The sequence below is a fragment of the Suncus etruscus genome, chromosome 17, assembly GCF_024139225.1.
Source record: "Suncus etruscus isolate mSunEtr1 chromosome 17, mSunEtr1.pri.cur, whole genome shotgun sequence".
In the NCBI taxonomy this organism is placed as follows: Eukaryota; Metazoa; Chordata; class Mammalia; order Eulipotyphla; family Soricidae; genus Suncus; species Suncus etruscus.
In genome coordinates, this window is record NC_064864.1 from 16,645,172 (window position 1) to 16,659,579 (window position 14,408).

General features: G+C 41.3%; 1 pseudogene; it reads right to left on the bottom strand.

Moving 5' to 3' along the window:
* Positions 1-3,233: 3,233 nt before the first annotated feature.
* LOC125995019 (E3 ubiquitin-protein ligase TRIM7-like) overlaps positions 3,234-14,408 on the bottom strand; it is a 35,508-nt pseudogene continuing 24,333 nt past the window's right edge.

Consider the following 14,408-nt stretch of genomic DNA (forward strand, 5'->3'; position numbering starts at 1 on the left):
TCTACCACGACTCAGGGCAGCCTCAGCCCTTAAAAGCTGCCTTCAGGAGACATCACTAGCAGGGAGACCAAGAGCATGATGCTGTCCTGCCCCTGCCCAGGTGTCTCGTAATGGGGAGGAAGAGCCGGAACATGAAGGGTAGGTTCCCTGAAGTGGAGGGCATGGGCCACCTTCTAGAAGTTAAGTCAGTCAGAGGCAAGGAGGGGAGAGTGCAAAAACAACTCCGATTGCTGTTGAGGTCCCAGCAATCCCAGCCACTTCCTTATGGGGGTTCTGAACTTGCAGCTTGACCTGTGAATCCTCATGTGACTATTATGGACTGTAGCATCTCCTGATGACACTCTTCCTTCCTCCAGGAGCTCTTCCAGATGCTAATCCCTGGACACTGCCTGAGATCGAGCCTCTGTCAACGGAAAGAGAATGGAGAATATAGGGCCCCCACTGTACAGGCAGTGGTGGCCCCAAATGATAAAAATGACAAACTGTCATCACCACCTGCATTGGAGACATGATGAGCACTCTCCAGGACAGGCCTTGGTGACTAGAACATTGGGTCAATGTAGCCAAGGAGTGTCATGGACCCCTGGGGACCCTCCCTGAAGTTTGCATTCCAATGTCAGAGTGAAGCTCAGGGACTCCAGCTGGCATGGTCCCAGAGCCCTTCCCTTGAGGGCCTCCCTGGGTTTGAACCACTGGTCTCCATTTCCGGCTTGTTTCCAGGGTGGTGCAGAAGTCTTCCTTCCAGTGCTGAGGTGGCTAGTGATGAGCTCCAGGAGCCCCATTGTTCCTGCCCCATCTTAGAAGGGTGTCAGTCATTGAGGGGAAGGATGCTAGGCAGGGCTCCAGATCCCAACTCACCATTCTGCCTCTTCTCCGAAGTGCAAGAAATTAAATAATCTCTCTTCTGCACACGCAATCCTCTGTGCACTCACAAGTTCCTCACTTGGCAGACTGAAAACACTTGGAACCAAGTCTCCAAGTTTGACCCTGAAGAGAGAGTAGAGGTAGAAAATGGATATCCGGAGGTTACAGGGAATAGGGCCAAAAACTTCACTGAAAATTTTAGCTACATGGGAAACAGTGGAATTCTGGAGCGGGACTGGGGGTTTTGCACCCATAGATGAAGCCTTTACATGGTCATGTGACAGCCACTGTCCCAGGTAATGTTGGGGAGCTGTGATAATCAGGAGGTTATGGCTTTTTTGGAAAGAGAAGGAACTGGGGACACAGTGAGTGAAGAATGTTTGGATTTAATGACTATCTTCTAGCACTGCCAGGAGTTATAATCAAATACTCCTAGCCATTCTCACTCAACCAAGTCAATGTTCACTGCAAGAGTCTAAGGATGAGCTGCTGTCCCAACCTTGCTATGCAGTGCTAGGGATTGCCTGAAAAATTCTCCAGTGAGACCCAAAGGTTTTAAGGTCATTTCCAGTGGTGATTAGGGAATGTAGCCTCAGGCAGAAGATAGCTCATCTTCTATTGTTCTTTAAAATAAAAGGCAATAAAAGGCAGTAAATATAAAATAATAAAAGCAATAAATATCTGAGAACTCTGTTTATGGGCGATTGTCCTTCACTGTAACTTTACCTTGTCCTCTTTGCATCGTTGTTCTCATAATTAAAAATTAAAAATTAAAAAAAATTAAAAAGATAAAAAAATAAATAAATAAAAAAGCAATAAATATAAATTTATCTTCTGTGGTTCTTTATAATACAAAGGCAATAAAAAGCAATAAATATATATACAATAATAAAAGCAATAAATATAAATTAAATTTAAAAAGAAAAAGAAAATATATGAATAGAGAAAATTAAATGAATAAAGTTTAAATATAGGGGGGAGAAGTGGCAGATGGCTTTTTTTTTGAGGGTTTCTTTTGATCTCACAGTCTATATTTCTATCTTCCTGGGGTGCACTTAGCAGCACCCCATAAAGAAGCCAAAGGAAGAATGCCCATCAGAACATAGGCTAAGCAGGCTGGAACATAAAGGTTCTCTGAGGTTGACATATTTTTGTTAAGCTCCAGAAGGAAGCTCTCAAGAGACATTTTTCCAAGCATCCATCAAAGTGGTTTGCTGTCCTGTGTTTCAAAATTCCAGAATTGGGGCAGGAGCAATAATAGTGGGTAGGGAATTTGCCTAAGTTTGATCTCTAGCATCTAATATCATTCCCCAGATTACTAGGAGTGATTCCTGAGTGCAGAACCAGAAGTAGCCCCTGAGCATCCCAGAATCTTGAAACTCCTCTTTGCCCAAGGGAAACTACATGGGAAACTACACTTTAGCAGTTGATGGATCTTGTTTTCAGGGTCACACCTGCAGATGCTCAAGGCTTGAGGGACCTGTAGGCAGTGTCAAGGATTGAATGAAAGCCAGCAACATTTAAGGCAAGCCCATTGTAATATCTCTTTGGCTTCTTTACCTTAAAGCTTGAAAGGAATTTAGGCAAAGTGAAGATAATTACCACTACTGAGGTGACACACAGCACTCTGTAGGTTTGGGGGGAGGCTTATGCTGCTGTTGTCCTGGGCTTAGCCCCTCATCAACACTTCTAGCCCAAAACACCTCATTTGCAAAATGAGATCAGCACAGGGCCAAGGCTTTTGTTGTCCCATGGCAACAGAAAGCCTTGCTGGATGAGGACTGTAAAGCAGCGGGAGGAAGTCTTCTCTGTGAGAGCAAGTCTCCAGTCCTCACAGCACCTTCACAGCTCCAGCCTAATCCAGATGCTAAGATCATGCATGGACAGGACCCACAAATTCAAAGGGCCTCAGTTAATTCTGCCCAGCTGACCATGAGTTCATTTCCCCCAAGCCCTTTAGGGAACAGTTGATTGGCAGATAGGCCCTTCTTAGCCTATTGTTCTATTGGTAGAACAATGCCATTCAGTATAAATGATAGTTCAGGCTGGAGAGAGAGGAAATGGGCTGTAGAAAGTGCAGTAGGTAAGCATTTGCCTGGCACCAGGTGACCAGAATTAAGATTCTGTGGACCCCACCAGGAATGAGCACAAAGCTAGGAGTGATTCCTGAGCACCGAAGGGTTTGATTCAAACTATCCAGCCCAAAAATGTTTAAAAAGGTGAGGGAGAGGACTAAAGGCCAAATCTCCCTAATCTGTAGAGGAATCCACCATTCATGGGGACTGAGAGGCCAGGAGAAGCTCTCAAGGCCAGATCCACAAGTAAGTCCCATGGAACAAAATAAACTAAATAAAAGGGGACACTCACTCCTAGAAATTGACTGGGAAGGTGGAGAGGTGACACATGTTCCCGGTCGAGTAGAAGGAACATGTGCCCACCTAGAGATCCAGGCCCACACGCACACAGGAAACAGACCCCAAATGAGGGGCGTCGGTTGAGGGTTGGTCAAAGCTGAGTACTGTCCGTTATTGCACTGCAATGCCCAGAAGCTCCCGTTGGGGGTGAAGCACGTGAGACCGTGCGGGCCACCCCAAAGGTCCAACGGTCTTTGGAGCCTTACTTCCACCTCCCTGGGCTAACGGTAGCAGAGCGAAGCCACACGAGGCCAGAACCCGGGTGTTGCTGTCGAAGAGGTGACGATGGCAGGGCAGGTCCTGGGCACACAGTCCAAGAGGCAAACTCTTGAGATCAAGGAGATAATGAGGCGGGAGTTGGTGGTGTTGGGGTCCAATGTCAGTTCACTCTCTTCTCTTTCTCCAGTTCCCCACGAACATCTTCTTTCAACTTCTTGATTAGCCCCTTAAGGATAACGGACTTGAGGGAGACATTCCCTACTTTAGTCTTCATTTCAGATGAGACTGTGATAGCTTTGGGGGAAGGCACATGACTACATCTGTTAAGTGTGTTTTTAATCTCCTGAAGAAAGTCGAGGTCATCCTTGCCCACCGTTCCTGCAGTTGACTGCTAACTTTCAACAGTCGGGGGGGATCTGGTCCCCTAGCTAGACCAAGTTCTCATTCTGCTTCTATTTCACCTCCTGTGAGAGTTTTTCCAGGCAGTTCAGGAATCAAAGAAGACCCCTAGAGCCTGGAACTCAGCTCCCACCTCCTCCTTTCCTGCTCATCTGCCATCTGCTTCAAGAGGACCCTGCTCTCTTTCTCTTTGGTGGAACGGAAAACCTAAGAGATACAGGGTGTCTCTACCCTTGAAGCATGCTATCATGAGATCGACTACAGGCTCAAACCCCTAAGGTCTGTCTTTATAGTGCAGGAAAATTTAAGTTCAGTCGCAGTTGTCCAAGTCTGTCCTCTATAATTAGAGATCTTGGTTTTTGCACAGACCTAGGATGAAGCTTTGGACAGAGTCTTTCTTTTTGATCCCAGGAAATGTTCTGCTCATTCTCATTTGTTGGATTCAGTCTTCTGTAAATAGTGATCTTGGATTTTGCACAGATCCTAGGATGTAGGAACTTCTGATTTCATCTCACCATTATCAGATGAGGTAGGGAAATCTACCCTTAGATCAAGTTGTTGTTCTTTCCTTGTCTTCAGGGTGTCTCATGAAAACTACCCTGGCACAATTGGTGCCAAAGCAGTATTAGGGTCTCCCCCATAGTGGTGGTTGATTCCTGGTGCTGGTGCAGGAAACTGTGCCAGTTCTAAGGCTGGGATCCGAGTTAGGAGTTGAATAGTTGATATCTAATCACATGAGGTCTAAGTCATGTCCTTATGACATATGTTCAGGGTAGAAAGAACCCTATATTATAAAATTTATAAGTTCTTATTCATATTAGATAAGAACTTCCCTCTATACATAAGATTTCTTCATGTTAATGTGCCTATTTTAAAAGGTATGATGCCATATTATATTATTGGTACTTTTGGGAGTAAAAATGAAAAGATATGCATCTCTGTGCCCTGGTTTTGACCTGAGCTCTTATACAAGCAAGACTTTTTCTACCAGAATTTCTTACTAAGCATAACCAAACAGGCAAAATATGGGGGATGGAGGAAGCTACCTCTACATATGGAAATAAACATACTAAGAGTTAAAACATTCAAGGAAATAAACATAGAAAGAAAATGTAGATATCCTCATCAAGTCTTCTGTGATAGTCTGCGGATGGTGGGGTGGAGAATAAGATCCACAATATATTTTCATCCCATCCCATGGTGTTATGAGTCTGAGAATTGTTTGCAACAGTAAGAGATCAGGTAGTGTCCTTCAATTGGTGGTCCCTCTGAAGCTGAATCCTGTAGCAAGCAATAGTCCACATGAGGGTAGTTGGGAGAACAAGGGCCACATAGAATGAGTTATCAGGAGCAGTGGCTGCAGCTTCTTGCTGGCATGACAGACGGGGAGCCTGAGAGGGTTCCTTTCTCTTTGGAAGCAGGGTGGCAGCTGACTGGGACGGGGGACAGTCTTGGTTTCTGAGTGGTTAAAAACTGAGGGTAAAAAAGTTTAAATAGGGAGAGATATGAGAGTATAGGAGTTTTTAAGTGGTGAACTTACAGTGGAAAGGAAGGGTAATGTATAACAGGGGTTATATATTTAAGTGAAGATTATTTACAATAAAGGTTAGACAAACATAGAGGAATCCATTATATATACACATCCACTTACAGACATTAGAGATATCCACAAGTTGTAGTTGATTGCCTGACCCTTATGGGATGGGTCAGAGTGCTATAAATATTTTCTCATTTGAGGGGCAGAGGTAGAGGTTCATGGAGGAGTTCAAACGGGGGGGACCAATGGCCATTCAGTCCCACTCTGGGCTGCGTTGACAGTTAAACGTGAATGAATATAAAAGCACAAAACTAAATGACCAAGAAGAAAATTCAGAGATGTAAACTCAGATAAAGTACAGAAATTTGATATGTAAGGTCTTGGGTTTAATCTCAAGCATAGTAATGAACTATTCTTAACTTTTTAAATATTACAAAATAAAAATTGTTTTTAAAAAAGTTGTCTTTGAAAAATATAGATTCTACAAAAATATTTAGCAATTTTCATCATTCTAACATTGTTCCTAGAAAGTATATTTGAAAGATGAAACCCCAGCTTAAATTTTGAGAAACTGAGAAATATCTGAATGGCACTTTTAGATTTATAGGGCACTGACAGAACAGAAAAACACGAAGCCAATCAGTGTTCTGTTCAAATTTGCTAGTTAAGTGTGTAAATTCCCAGTACCAGACCACAGCTTTTCTTTTGAGGAGATTCCTGTAGCATATCCCTCTCCCTCCCTCTCCCTCCCTCTCCCTCCCTCCCTCTCTCTCCCTCTTTCTTCTTCTCTCTCTCCCTCTCTCTCTCCCTCTCTCTCTCTTCTTCTCTCTCTCCCTCTCTCTCCTCTCTCTCCCTCTTTCTCTTCTCTCCTCTTCTCTCCCCTTCTCTTCTCTCCCCTTCTCTCTTTTCTTCCTCCCTCTCCTTCCCTCTCTCCCTCCCCTTCCCTCTCTCTCTCTCCCTCTCCCTCCCTCCTTCTCTCTCACAGTCTCTCTCTCTCTCTCTCTCACACACACACACACACACACAACAACAACAACAACAACCTGTTTATCTTCTCTCCTCTGATCCCAGGAGAACCGAATTTTAAAAGATATAACCATGTTCCAACAAGCTGCAAACAACTACAAGCTGGAGCCCGTGGAGGACATAGAAAGCTGGTTCCATACTTTGAGACACTGAATAGGACAGACAGGTGAGAAGAGACCCCAACTGGTCAAGGGCAAATGGGGCCTGTTTCCAGGTCAGTCCACAGCTGACTCCATGGCTCCCTGCGTTGTCCCAATATGATTGTCTTTGACTGCCTGGAAGCCAGATTCAGCAGCTGGGCAGACACCAGGTGGGGCACCAGGACTGTGACTAACAGGTGTCTGTGTATCCTTCTGTCCGCAGTTATGACCTGTCCTGCCAACTCGGCCCTGGCCACAGAGACAACATGAATTATTGATCTCTACCTCTAGCAAGTGTCACCCATTGCAGTGGTGCCTCTTCACTACCTGGCACTATCTAAGTTACCTTTTAATTATGTTATTAGGATGCTGTTTGTTTGCAGACTAGAAGTTCTTGATTCTTTTTCTTAACTATTCTCCGTTGTCATCAGATTAAGTCTTCCCCTTCCTTTTAGACTCAGAAGCTTTGCAGGGCTTAGGTCATTGCACAAATGTTAGAGTATGTGCTTTTTATTTGAGAAGCTTGGTTGAAGTCCAGTAACACAAGGTTTCATAAGCAGTGCCAGGCATGACCACCAAATGTTGTGCCAGGATAGCCCCTGAATACCAAGTTCAGTATGACCCAAGGAAAACATTAAATTGGGGCCGGGTAGGTGGCGCTGGAGGTAAGGTGTCTGCCTTGCAAGCGCTAGCCAAGGAAGGACCTCGGTTCGATCCCCCGGCGTCCCATATGGTCCACCCAAGCCAGGGGCGATTTCTGAGCACATAGCCAGGAGTAACCCCTGAGCGTCAAACGGGTGTGGCCCAAAAACCAAAAAAAAAAAAAAAAAAAAGGAAAACATTAAATTAAATATTCAATATGAAAAAATTATTGCTTGAGCAACCATGTTCTTACTGGCTAGGGGTGAGCTCAATAATGACGATATCAAAGAATTTTTAGTGACATTGTGAAATACTGACACATTGTGCAGTAGGTATACAACGTCATGGTTTGATACCATACTGTTTTTCCACAAGCAAGTCCATTTATGTTCATTCACTCACCAAGCTGTTTTAATTTGTAGACAAATACTGAAACTCTACTCGCTGGCTAAACTCTGATTGCACAAGAGGACATTGCTTTTTCTCACTACTTCGTTGCGAATTTGACTGACAGACCTCTTGTCAGAGTCTCATATTTATTGCCCAGTCTATACCTAATAATTAGTTACACTGCTCCCACCCCCATTTCTTTATCCTACTGTTTGCTGTTGGCTTTTCTGAATGCTAATGTGTAAGTTGCTACTTAGGATTAAGATCAGCGACTATTTGTCCTATTTTAATTAAAATGTCAGCATTCAGGTTTATCCACCTATTAAAGTATCATCTATATAATACTTTGATTTTGTGACGTTTTCTCCCTTTATTTTTTCCTATTGGTGTGGCTATGCCCTGTGATTACACACATGTGTGGTTGTGGGGCTCACACATCTGTTTGACAGGCTGACAGGGAGCTCTGGTCAGGTTTAAGTGCTCACATACTCTGCATAGGTGTCACGGATTCTTCCTCCCCTGTGATGCTCACACATTCTGCCTGTAGTACTCATGGGGTTTCTGGGATGCTCATATTGTGCAAGCCAGTGTGGAACTTTTGAATGTGCAGGTCGCTTACCCGCTCACCCTTTGTCAAGGGTTTGGGGTAGGGACCATACAATATAGTTGTAGCTTTGGTGGTCTCACAGACAAGGCTGAGAAAATGGGGATCCCAGACAGTACAACTGCCTGAATGCTCCTTGATGCTACTCAACAATGCTAGAAATTTTTCATATGTAAACTTTAATATTATGACCAGTTACTGAGTGAGAATACAGAAAACACATCTGTGGCTCTTTATTTAATTTTTGTCTTCAGCTTGAATTATGTAATTCTTTCTCTTTATAAAGTATTTTATCTGTAACATTCAAGAAATTGAAGTATGCCCTGTCTATTATTTCATTGCACTGATGTCATTAAATGGGAAAACATAGTCCCTGAAACAATTATTCAAGAACTGATACAAAGATACAGAAAATGGAATCAGTTCACTCAATTATGCTACACATAAAATTCACCCAATTGTACAAAAGTTATTAACACTAATGAAATTCAACACTTGGAAGAAAATATAGGAAAAACTTTTTGACATGTATATGGCCATTATTTCTTTTGTTTTGGACATGACACCAAAAATACAACCCACAAAAGCAGAACCATACTAATAAGACTACATGAAATACTTCTGCAAATAAAATAATCAACACAAAGTTAAGACAACTCATAGAATAAAATGATAAAGCTGCAATTTCTATTTTCAATAAGAACACAAATTGTTAGGTGCTCCTACCATTCAGACGCAAACAAGATATTAAAACATTGTGAATAGGGACCAGAGCCATAGCACAGTGGTAAGGCTTTTGCCTGGATACAGCAACATCTGACAGAAGCTCAGTTCAATACCTGATATCCCATATGGTAGCTCTAGCCTGCCAGGAGAGATTTCTGAATGCAGAGCCAGGAGTAACCCAGAAGCACTGCCGGGTCTGGCCCCAAATCCCCCCAAAAATTGTGAATGAAGATGGAAAATAAATTAGATATATTTGTCCTAAGTAAGTCAGTATACCAAAATGTATATTTAAAGACTTTCCATATCACTCACTGATCATTAAGGGGAAATAGATTACTACAACAAACAGTCTTCATCTTCACATGATGAAATGATTATGAGAAACTTAGGAGTTCAGTATGGATAAGGAGAGAAAACCCTGATTGTTGGTGGGGAGCTATTAATGGGTTAAACCACTATGGAAAACAACATGGTGGTGTCTCATAAAACTTAAAATAGTTGTTCTTATAGTCAGAAAATTCCTACACATATACAAAAGAAATTATTCAAATACCATATATACTCGAGTAGAAGTTGAGTTTTTTTGCAAAAAAATTTGTGCCAAAAATCCCAAACTCGACTTATACTCGGGTCATACACGTTATTTGATTCAATGTATGCACACTGAATCCAATGCATAGTCTTCAGTCATCTTCTGCCGTCTGCTGGAGCGGGCGGTGCTTCAACTCAATCCACAAGTCGTGCCTGAACTGAAGAGGTAGACAGCTGAACTGAACTGGATGCCACTGAGTTATTTAACCCACAGTATTCAATGGCACATTTAATTAAGTGAAAAATCCATTTAAGGCAGTAAAGTTGTGTAAGTAAGTGTTTATAAATCCTGAGTCCTTATAAGCAGCGGATTTGAAGTATAAGGATTCCGAATTTTTAACCATTTATTTACAATGCTTTACTGTCTTAAATGGTTTATTCACTTTATTAAAGTTGCCATTGATATGGGTTAATGTGGTATGTCAACATTTTATAATATGTCAAACAGTCATGTATTGTAAATGTAATCATGTATTTATTATTTATTTACTGATTTCTTAATTATTGTTTTGGGTATATATTTTTATTTTTAAAATTTACCGGTGGCTGCTGCATCTTTCACCTCAGCTTCTACTTGAGTCACTAAATTTTATTCATTGAATAATTTTCAATCTATGTTCTACAATGGAATTTCCTGAGAAGTTTTTCTATATACTAATATCTTGACTCTGCTCCCAGAGATTCTGATTCATTTGTTCTGGAATGAAGTTTTTTCTCACTTACTTTTGTAATTCCTTTATGGCAATGTACAGTCCCAACTGAGAATCACTGCCCTCTCTGTACTAATCCCTAGTCTACTTCTTATTCAGTGAACTTTACCTAACACTCAGTTCTATCAGGCTCCACTCTGGGTGGAGTGAGAGTCCTTAGGAACTTAGAATGGGGTAATCAGAAATATCAGCTTCTTAATTTGACCAGGCAAGTAAACCTTTTAATATTTCTTTTCATTATTAAACTGAATTCCCTTCCATCATCTTGAATTCCTTGACTTAATTTGCCCTATTATTCATTTTTATTAAGTACTTAGTTATCTGTAAAGGTGTTTGAATTTGATATGATACTGACTCATGAAATATATTTCTAGACAGGTGAAAGTCTACCTTCATTTAATCAAGTGATTTCCACTTAAGAACTGTGCTAGAACAATCCAACAGGGATGGTAGTAGCCTTAGTTGTAGTTACTTGATAGAAGGATGCCTTATATTAGGTTGGTAGATTTTCAGTGGGGAATTTTACATCACATGTTAAATTATAAATTCAATAACACTCAGATAAAGAGGGAAAATTTAACACATGCATCAAATTTTGCCCATAGATAGAATAAAAATAGCTATTTTTTTTAAATAAGGACCTAGCATAGGGGAAATACAAGGCAGATTAATATAGGGCAGATAAGAAATAACCAGCAAAATTTGGAAATTTGAAAGATGGTAAATGAGTTACAAATGACTTTAACAAATACCTACAATTAAATTACTTGATCAGTGGCCAGAGAGATGTCTCAATGGGTTGAATTCGTGCTTTGCACACTAGTTTTGACTCTTAAGTACAGCCATCAACAACAACAGCAAGCCCTAGTATTGAGTCAGGACTAGTCCCTGAGCACTGGTGTGTGTATGCCACCTCAACCCACCCCCCAGCATAAAAAAAAAAAAGTAAATGAATACATTTATTTGGCTGAGCAGGAAAATCAAGAAGCTATTTGTTTCACACCAACACTTTCAAAATGTCAGTAAGTTGAAGTACCACATTTTTCTGAAAATGAAGAAAATAACATATATTAAAATAAGAGTGCTTCCCTGAAGGTTTATTTAAGAAATGGTCAAATTACAGGCTAATGTCATCCTACAGCAAGTAGGGTCTTTTGCCTTGCATGTAGCCAACCCCGTATCACATAAGGTCTCTTAAGCAACACCTGAAGTAATTCCTGAGCACAGAACCGGGACCCAAGCACCACTGCTATGACCCAAAAACAAAAAAAACAAACAAACAAAAAAAATGGTCAAAGTGCCAGATGTTTTCCTGCTGTGAGAGAAGAAAGTCTGTGCTGCCACTTGTTTCTCTTTCACTGGAGAGGAGAGAGTGAAACAGGTTTCTGAGTGGGAGTCAAACTTGGAGTTTCTTCATATAAAACAAGGTTGGAAGAATGTTGGCCATCAGGCCCGGAGAGATAGCACAGCGGGGTTTGCCTTGCAAACAGCCAACCCAGGACCAAAGGTGGTTGGTTCGAATCCCGGTGTCCCATATGGTCCCCCGTGCCTGCCAGGAGCTATTTCTGAGCAGACAGCCAGGAGTCACCCCTGAGCAACGCCGGGTGTGACCCAAAAAAACAAAAAAACAAAAAGAATGTTGACCATCAGCTTGCTCTAGCCCAGATCCATTATTTAGGGTTATCACCTCTTTTCAGAAAGGATATTGGGGAGTCTTACCAGCCCAGCCTTGCAGAAGAAAAGAAAAACCTAAAAGAATGACCCAGAGTTACCCCCAAATAAGCCACTGATCAGATCACTCTGCAGTGATAGTTACCATCAACAAAACAAGAAGGTAAACAAAGGGAGCTAAAACAATTAATAGACCTGGAAGGTTTCACAGAGACTATAGCATTAACTTTCATGTTAATCTCTTATATTTTAAGACACAGGAACAAGTGAAGGACCTATCAACAGATGAATGAAAAAAGAAAAAGTCCACATAGTCATGGAGTATTACTCAGTCATTTAAAAGAAAGAAGGCTACAGAGAGACTCAGTGGTAGAGAATATGCCTAACATGGACAAGACCATGAATTTAATCTCTGGCACTTCATGGTTTCAGATCATAGGCATGGATGGAGCTGATAATCCTTTCTAGCATTTCTGGGTATGGCTCTGATGGTCTTTGAACACCATCTATCTGAGAATAAATGATCTCCACATAATTTGGGTCTGCTGAAATGACCCTGACCCTCCAATACTGCTAGGTATGCTCCCCCTTCAAAAATATGAATTCATAAAAAGAAGGAAATCCTGCTATTACAACATGACTAGACACTAAAGATCTTATGTTAAATGACTTCATTGAAAAGAAGGGAATGTAGGACACAGAAAGTGATAGAGGAAGTCTCAGCATTTTGGCCTCTTTGGTTACTGTCTGGTATTTACATTACATAAGTTCACATGAACTGGAAACTTCAGGGAGTCCCGAGCATTGAGAGCCAGATGGCTTGAGCATTGAGAGCCAGTAAGTAAGAGCTTACTAAGTAAAGGCTTCCACTCTGAGATAATTGTGGCACAATAATTTTCACATGAACTTATCTTCACTTAAAAAGATCATTTAAGGGGGCTCGGAGAGATAGCACAGCGGTGTTTGCCTTGCAAGCAGCCGATCCAGGACCTAAGGTTGGTTTGAATCCTGGTGTCCCATATGGTCCCCCGTGCCTGCCAGGAGCTATTTCTGAGCAGACAGCCAGGAGTAACCCCTGAGCACCACTGGGTGTGGCCCAAAAACCAAAAAAAAAAAAAAAAAAAAAAAAGATCATTTAAGGAGAGAAAATTCTGAGAACAAGTTGATGGAAAAGATTTATGTGTATATAGATCACTTATATGTACATATATATATACACACTATCTATCTATAGATAGATAGATAGATAGATAGATGTATAGATAAATAGATTGTGTGTGTGTGTGTGTGTGTGTGTGTGTGTGTGTGTGTGTGTGTGTGTGTGTCCATCATCCTGCCAAGTCTTACACTGCCATCTAGTGGAAGAAAGTTACCTAAGTGGTAACTAAGCAGCATGAGAGACTAGTTAGGGGCTTATGGTTACCATCTTTCTTTCATCATATTCCAAACATGCCAAGAAGGACATATTGTCTAACACCCTTGAATCAGGAAAAGTGTTCAGTGATGTCAGAGATTATATATTAAGACTTAACAACATGAGAGATAAAGATTTGAGTTTGGGCCCGGAGAGATAGCACAGTGGTGTTTGCCTTGCAAGCAGCCGATCCAGGACCAAAGGTGGTTGGTTCAAATCCCGGTGTCTCATATGGTCCCCCGTGCCCGCCAGGAGCTATTTCTGAGCAGACAGCCAGAAGTAACCCCTGAGCACCACTGGGTGTGGCCCAAAAAACAAAAACAAAAAAACAACAAAAAACAAACAAAAAAAAGATTTGAGTTTACTTCATGAACCTCACCACAAAGAGTGATGAGTTGAGTTAAAGAAATAACTACATTGCGAACTCTCCTAACAATGAGAATGTATGAGGGAAATAGAAGCCTGTCTAGTGTACAGGTAGGGGCAGGGTGGGGAGGAGGGAGATTTGGGACATTGGTGGTGGGAATGTTGCACTGGTGATGGGGGGTGTCCTCTTATATGACTGAAACCCAACCACAATCATGTTTGTAACCAAGGTGTTTAAATAAAAAATATATTAAATAAATAAATAAATAAAAATATTATCTAATAAAAAAGATTTGAGTTTATAATCTAAAACCAGACATCTTTGGAAAATGTTGGCAAGGTACTCTGTTCACCAAGTACTAGAACAATAAGATTAGGGAAGCCCCTAGAAATTTGAAAAGTATATTATTGAGTAAGTAAAAAATGAAATCTGTGGTTTAAGAAATCTCTTGCTCCAGATAGGAGTGAAGCTTGGAAATGGGTAATTTATTTAGGACAGACTATGTGACAGGGCCAGGAAACTGAGTCAGTCCGTATTCTCAAAGGGTCTCAAGTCCCTGCTCATGACATCTAAATGCAAGCTAGTAATATTTAAAGCATGTAGCAACTTATACGTTGCTATCGGTCTTCTTGTTAAATGGGTCTCAAAGTCTTGAGTTTTAGCTATTGATTTGTGACTTACGAGGAGTAGATGT